The sequence below is a fragment of the Pinus tabuliformis genome, chromosome 5_1 (genome assembly GCF_031772625.1).
Source record: "Pinus tabuliformis cultivar Carrire ecotype Pingquan chromosome 5_1, CPIR1, whole genome shotgun sequence".
Classification (NCBI taxonomy): Eukaryota; Viridiplantae; Streptophyta; class Pinopsida; order Pinales; family Pinaceae; genus Pinus; species Pinus tabuliformis.
In genome coordinates, this window is record NC_142305.1 from 953779124 (window position 1) to 953785605 (window position 6482).

Consider the following 6482-nt stretch of genomic DNA (forward strand, 5'->3'; position numbering starts at 1 on the left):
TATGAGGCCGTTTATCGGGTGAAATGCTTTATCAGGGGGATCCGAAGTTCATCCAATGCTGGGAGGAGACCTGTAATAAGATACAATACAATACATTATTTTTCATACTGCTTTCATGATCTAGCTGAGGTGGGCATTCCCATGCTCAGCTTTATAAATTCATTTTTCTGTACATAGAACAGACAATCGTCTGGTGGTAGACTGATAATTTTGATGAAATTATCATCCTTTGGGTAGGATGATTATCTGCTGCAATGATGTACATGTCAATGTCTTTATCTTTCCTGAATATATATCGCAGCCCGGATGGATGAAACTAGATCTGGGGTCTTCAAACTCGTTCGATCTTCACTCTAAGTACAAGTCGATCCATGTGAGAAATGTTCTGAAGTCGAACATGGAAAGACATCGCTTGATTACCGGTTAATGATGTAAACCATTAACAAACGCGAGAGGAATCACCGATAATGATAATGACCCTCAAGGTACTGCAGTACAATTCACGTGGTGTGAATAAAGGACTTGGCGTCGAACACCACACAAAATATTTCGGTCGAAGGACATTGATGTATACCTGTCGCCGGAAGTGAGAAACTTGCCATTGAGGCATGCAAGCTTCAAAGTACTGAAGGGGTTGTTCCTAGATCAACTTCTTGGATAATGAGCTGATGTCGACAAGAAGCGATCCGTCAAAGGAGGGCCTTAATGAATCCCACATCAGTGACACGGAACGGAGCTAATGATTTTGATGGAGGTGAAAACGATCTGTGACATATGATTCAGGGTGGCGGTCATGAAAGGATGAACGATAATGTACGGCAGTGGATGGGACACGGTTGACTTTTCTGAACGACTTCTCTTGAACATATGGCGACACTGATGCGATGGATTGGTAGCATTACCCCAAATATGGATGGTATGGCGAGACCATGGATGTGACCGGTGAATGAAACAACCCAACCCGATTGTGGTACGGAGGAAAAGTGTCATGTTCAAGAGCGACTTGCGACCATCAAAGTTTTCTTTAGTTTCTCCCAATTTTTCCCAGTCATTGCTGACCAGTACCTCTTTATTTTTGTCAAGCTTGAGGAGGATAACATATGCTTGTTCTATAACCTGCCCTTCGGGCAAGCCCATCACTATGTTTTAACGAGCCTAGCGATAGTGAAAATCGTTCTCGTCTAAAGACAAGTTTGTCGCTATTTAATGATTTTAACGAGTCTAACGACAAGGATAACTCTGTCCTTTTCATTTTTAGAGAGTCTGAAAAGGTACATAAAGTTAACTCCAAAAGTCCTTTTCGTCATCTAATCCCTTAGGTCCGAAAAAGTATAAAACAATACAGAAGGGATGAGTTTTCGATAGTTTTAACGAGCCGAATAAAACAAGCGCTCGATCTTTTTGTGCAATAATCCCTCAGGTCCAAAAAGATTAAAATCTAGAGGAGGGATAGCACTTCCTGTCCCTTTAACGAGCTGGAAGGCCAAGGACTCGGCAATCTTTTCATATTTTACGAGTCAGATGAAAAGAGCTTAAAGAAGACTCGTCTTTTGAGGAACGAGTGATAAAACGGGTTAGCAGCTGATTCCAGGTACAGGTTGGAATTTTCCAATCACGGCAGTGTCACAAGGATGGCTAGTGAAATCACTCTTCGCAGCTGTTCCTCAAAATGGGTAAACAAACATATGGAGGTGAACGATCGGCCAATGGAAAAGTGGAGGTGACGGTGCAAACACGACCAAGGCTTTAATGGCTGATGATATTACATTCACTGTGGTTATTTACCGGGATAGTTCATTTTTTAACGAGCTTAAACGCGGGTGGAAAAATTTGCTCGATTTTATGTTTATTTTTTAACGAGCATGAACTATACGATAAAACTACTCGGATCTTGCGTTTAATTTTTAACGAGCATGAACTGTGTGCTAAAACTGCTCGAATCTTGCGTTTATTTTTTAATGAGCATGAACTGTGTGCTAAAACTGCTCGATGATAAGTTTGCATGCCCCCAGCATAACAACGCAAATCGAGGTGCATGCTCCCCAAGCTTCATTGCATTCAACTTGGTGGTTGGAATGAAGGTTTACCTTTGAGATTTGGAAAGGAGATTGTTTCATTTTTTAATGAGGTTGACACAGTAAAAGAACTATCCTCATGACTCCTTGTTTCATTTTTTAACGAGGTTGACACGAGATTAGAACCGTCCTCGGAGCCCACTGTATTTACAGTATTTCTATCAGGGCGATGATCCACGCTGACAAAATGTTTAGGAATCTTCCGAATCCATTAGATATAGAAGATTTCATATTGTAGGTTTCCACTGTGGCTACTTCCGCCAGATTACTTGCAGGCGGTAGGGAAAAAGTACCCATTAAGGCAGGGTCTTTTAGGAGACCTACTCCAATATTTTGAAGCGAATGATTGCTTCCATGGATCATTGGAATGCTTCCCGTAACTTGTGAACTGTCGGGGAGGAAAGTTTGTTGGTCGATGACTGTAATTCCTCCTTGAAAGGGAAATGCAATCTTCCTGAAGTAGGTCAACACAACTGTGGCCATGGCATATATCCAGGGCCTTCCCAGTAGGATGTTGTAATCGAGGTTTCCATCAATTACTTCAACATCAATTCCTACTGTTTTGCCCCCTAGTTCAACTTGCAAGTTACTTAAAATCCGTATGGAGTGTATGATCGTCCATCAAATGCTTTTAACGTCGTTGACGATCTCGACAAGGGTGGTGAGCCTAAATTTTTCCAGCAACTCATCGACATAATACACGTAGATGCCCCCTCATCAATAATTGTTCGATGAACAGTTTTGTTGAGGGCTTTCACTTGAACAAGGAAAGCTAGTTGAGCTGGTAACTGAGGGTCATATCCTTTATGATCAAAGGCCACAAGATTTGAGTCCATTGGGTCAATTTCACCTATTGTTGATAATAAAGCTTGCTCTTGGGAGAGGCAATTTTGCGGTACCTCAAGCGTCGACATAGCGGACGGCGATTGGGCCAGGTCCTCTATTATATTATAATTCTGTGCTATTTTTGCACGAGGATTAAATGTCGACTTGTACACTAATCCCTTTGGCGACTTTATCATTTGTTCAGGAATGGTGGGTGGCACAATTTTGGTCAAAGTTGTTGTCGAACTACTAGGTTGATCATTAGCCTTGTTATTCGACACCTGTGGATTCCTGTAATCTTTATTCCTTGCCAAAGCATCATTTTGCTGCTTTGAGATAGACAACATAAGCACTTGGGATCGGGAAGCATTTTGATTAGCAACCAGTTTGGTACCCGGGCTTGGAAACGGATCAGTCAATACTGCTAAGGTTTTTGAACTCTTAAAGAGTTTCTTAACTTCAGCTATATGTGGACAATCTCTCGTCCAATGATCCTCATCGCATATATGACACCCCGCAGGGGGTTTCCTTTTTCTCCCTTTCTTTTTCTTCTTGCCCCCTGGTTGCTTCAGTTGTTTTCCCTTGTCGGTCGACGCGGCATTTACTTCCGAGGCAAGAAGTTCCTCATTTGAATTTTGACTGGAAATCTTACGGGCCCTTTTAGATGTAGCCTTTGTCGATTTCGTGTCTGTCGTGCCAATCACGCCATCGATGGCATGAGAGTCATTGTTTGATTTAGGAGGAGGAGGAATTGAGAATTCCGGTCTAGGGGCGTCAGGTATTTTGTCGTAGAGCGTGCCAGACTGAGTATAGACCAAGTCCAGATATTGCGCACGAGCGATGACTTGCTCTTCCGTTACGACTCCCCCCTTTGCCACATCTTTCGTGATTGTAGGAAGTAAGGATTTGATAAACCATTCAGCTAATAGCTGATCGAGAAAGTACATTTTTACCATCCTACGACGACGTCGCCACTCATGTATATGATCAGATATGTGAGTGGCCGTTGTCTGTTTGAAGTTGGTTAGGAGTTCCGTTCCCGTTTCATACCTTATCGGTAATTGAAAATGGGTTAAGAAAGTCGTGGCTAAGGTACTGAAGTTGTTGAACGAAGCTCTAGGCAATTCAATATACCATTTTGCCGCTGGACCAGTTAATGTCCTCTGAAAAAGGCGAAGCCTAATCAAATCATCGTTTAGGGTGTTTGATGAACACCACAGATGAAATGTCATCACATGATTCGACAGATCTTCACCCGGATTTCCATTAAATTTAGGAATATCTGACGGAAGTTTATGCGGAATCGCTGGCCACCAAGGGGCATAAGCAATTGGATCATTCGTCAGCCGGTTTAGATCTGGTAATTCTAGAGTTGCTACAAAGGCAACTGTTGATTCAGGTTAGGCGAAGCATACCCAGGATAAGATGGAATCGCCTGAGCAGTGGGTCTTTGCATACCAGCATAATGTATTTGATGCTGGCAACTTTGACAAGGTTGATGGGCATAACCATTATAATATGGTTGTTGATTACCGCTTTGGAAATGCGATTGCCCATTACTTACAAAGACTTGTTGCTCAAGTCCTTGATATGATTGCTGGAATGGGGGTTGTTGAGTTTGAACCAGCTCTGGTTGTTGAACCATTTGCTGTTGACCAATACTGGATGATTGACCAAGATGAGGAGTCACAGTACTTGTTTGATCCTGAGTCGCTCCAGATAAGGAGGCACTAACCTGAGGTTGTGATTGAGTCGTTGAGACAAGAGGCTGTTGTATTGCAACCTGAGGCTGTTGGGGTTGACATACAACAGGTAGCGCTTGTACTTGCGACGCAGTAACCATAGCAGGTATAGTGGGAATATTCGACACAGGGTGGACTGGTTGCATTGAATATACAACCCTTGGTTGCTGAGGCAGTATTGGTACCCAACCGCTGGATGTAATTCCAGTTTGACCTGAACTTTGTTGTAAACTCCCATATGGTTGTTCTCCGGGAGGGAACAATGAAAAGGCATACTGCCCTCCATATGGTGGCAATCCAGTACTTAAAGGGCAGATTGGCCTTTGAAGACACATTGGATCAATTTGTTGAGTTTCAACATAAGAAATACCAGATGATAATCCGAATGAAGAAATAGGAACTAACCACGTCGTCGAAGCAGTCCCTGATGGGACTCCGGCTTGTTGTTGATAACTTGCCGGGACAGATGGTATACCATCGAACATCGTTGGGGTAGCAGCAGGAGGCTCTGCCGCTGCTGTGTTGGATGACACAGTCCTGGATGTCGACGGTTGTTCAGACATATCTAGTCTATCCAAAAGATTTTTTAGCGATTCTACAAGAACTTACGATGAAAAGAGACTAACTTCGAAGATCAACGAGGGAATGGTGATGATTATTCCGTTTAAAATAAATTTTAACGACGCTTAGACACAACCTGCTTTTTCAGTCGAGAAAAAGCAAAAGATGACTCTAGTCTCCTTCGATGTTTTAACGAGCCCGAAGTGACAAATGCTCGGATGGACTTTTTCCGTTATAGAGTCTGAAAAAGGCCAAAAGGAACTGCTCTGGAGTTCTAGGCAGAGGGTGTGCCAAACTTCTCGCAAAACCGCAGAATACTTTTTAGGGTACGGGCGGTCGATCTTCCTGAATGCTGTGTTCAGTGCATTGCGATCAGTAGGGCGGCCGACACGGCTTCCTAAGGATAAAGGTTTTATGCCTATAGGGGTCTCCAAATATATACGCGACGGTACGTGGGAGCACAATCCGTACTGGCGCTATCGTCCCTGAGGAGGAATCACCCACCATCAACGAGATCGACAGTCACCAGGCTTTACGACGCCAGAACACGTCTCTAGCCTAGACCTCTATGTTGTGCGTTATGTTGCAAAGCGTTGTTAAGTTCATTCAATTTATTTTAGGTTGATCTTTTTAGAAGTTTGCCTTTTGAGGTTCACCATGAGATGTATGATACAATTCCTAAATGCAGTCTAAAGATGATAAGCAAGCTTTATATCTTTTCAACTTTGAAAATCCTAGCTACTAAGGGAAAAGAAAGACACCATCTTTTCTCAAAGAGCAATCAGCACACTCTAATGCACTTTTCCTAAATCAGACATGCAAACTATCAAAATGCAAATGCACAATGCAGGTGTTTGTTTTCCGCTTTCTTAGTATTGATGCCTACAAAGAAAGATTTTTGTACAACTTTGAATTTTCTTTTAAATGACAATTACAAACAAGTTTACTTTTTCCAAATCAGAAAGGGTAGAAGAGATTACAACACTTAACGATTTTCGAAATGAATACTTGTTTTGACACTTAAAAGAGACAAACTCAAACCAAAAGCAAAAGTAAATGTATAATCAACTGTAAACAACCAATGAACTCTCTCCTAAGATCACAATCAACAGATCTGAATCAAGGGCTACAAAATGATTATTTCACTCATGCTAAGGAAAACTGTAAATGACGCCACAAACACATAAAAACACTCACAGTCTTTTTGTACAAAAGGAGGCAGAATTTAAGCAGAGAAAAGGAGTTATCAGACAGGTACCTATGCTGGTTACAGGCTGCA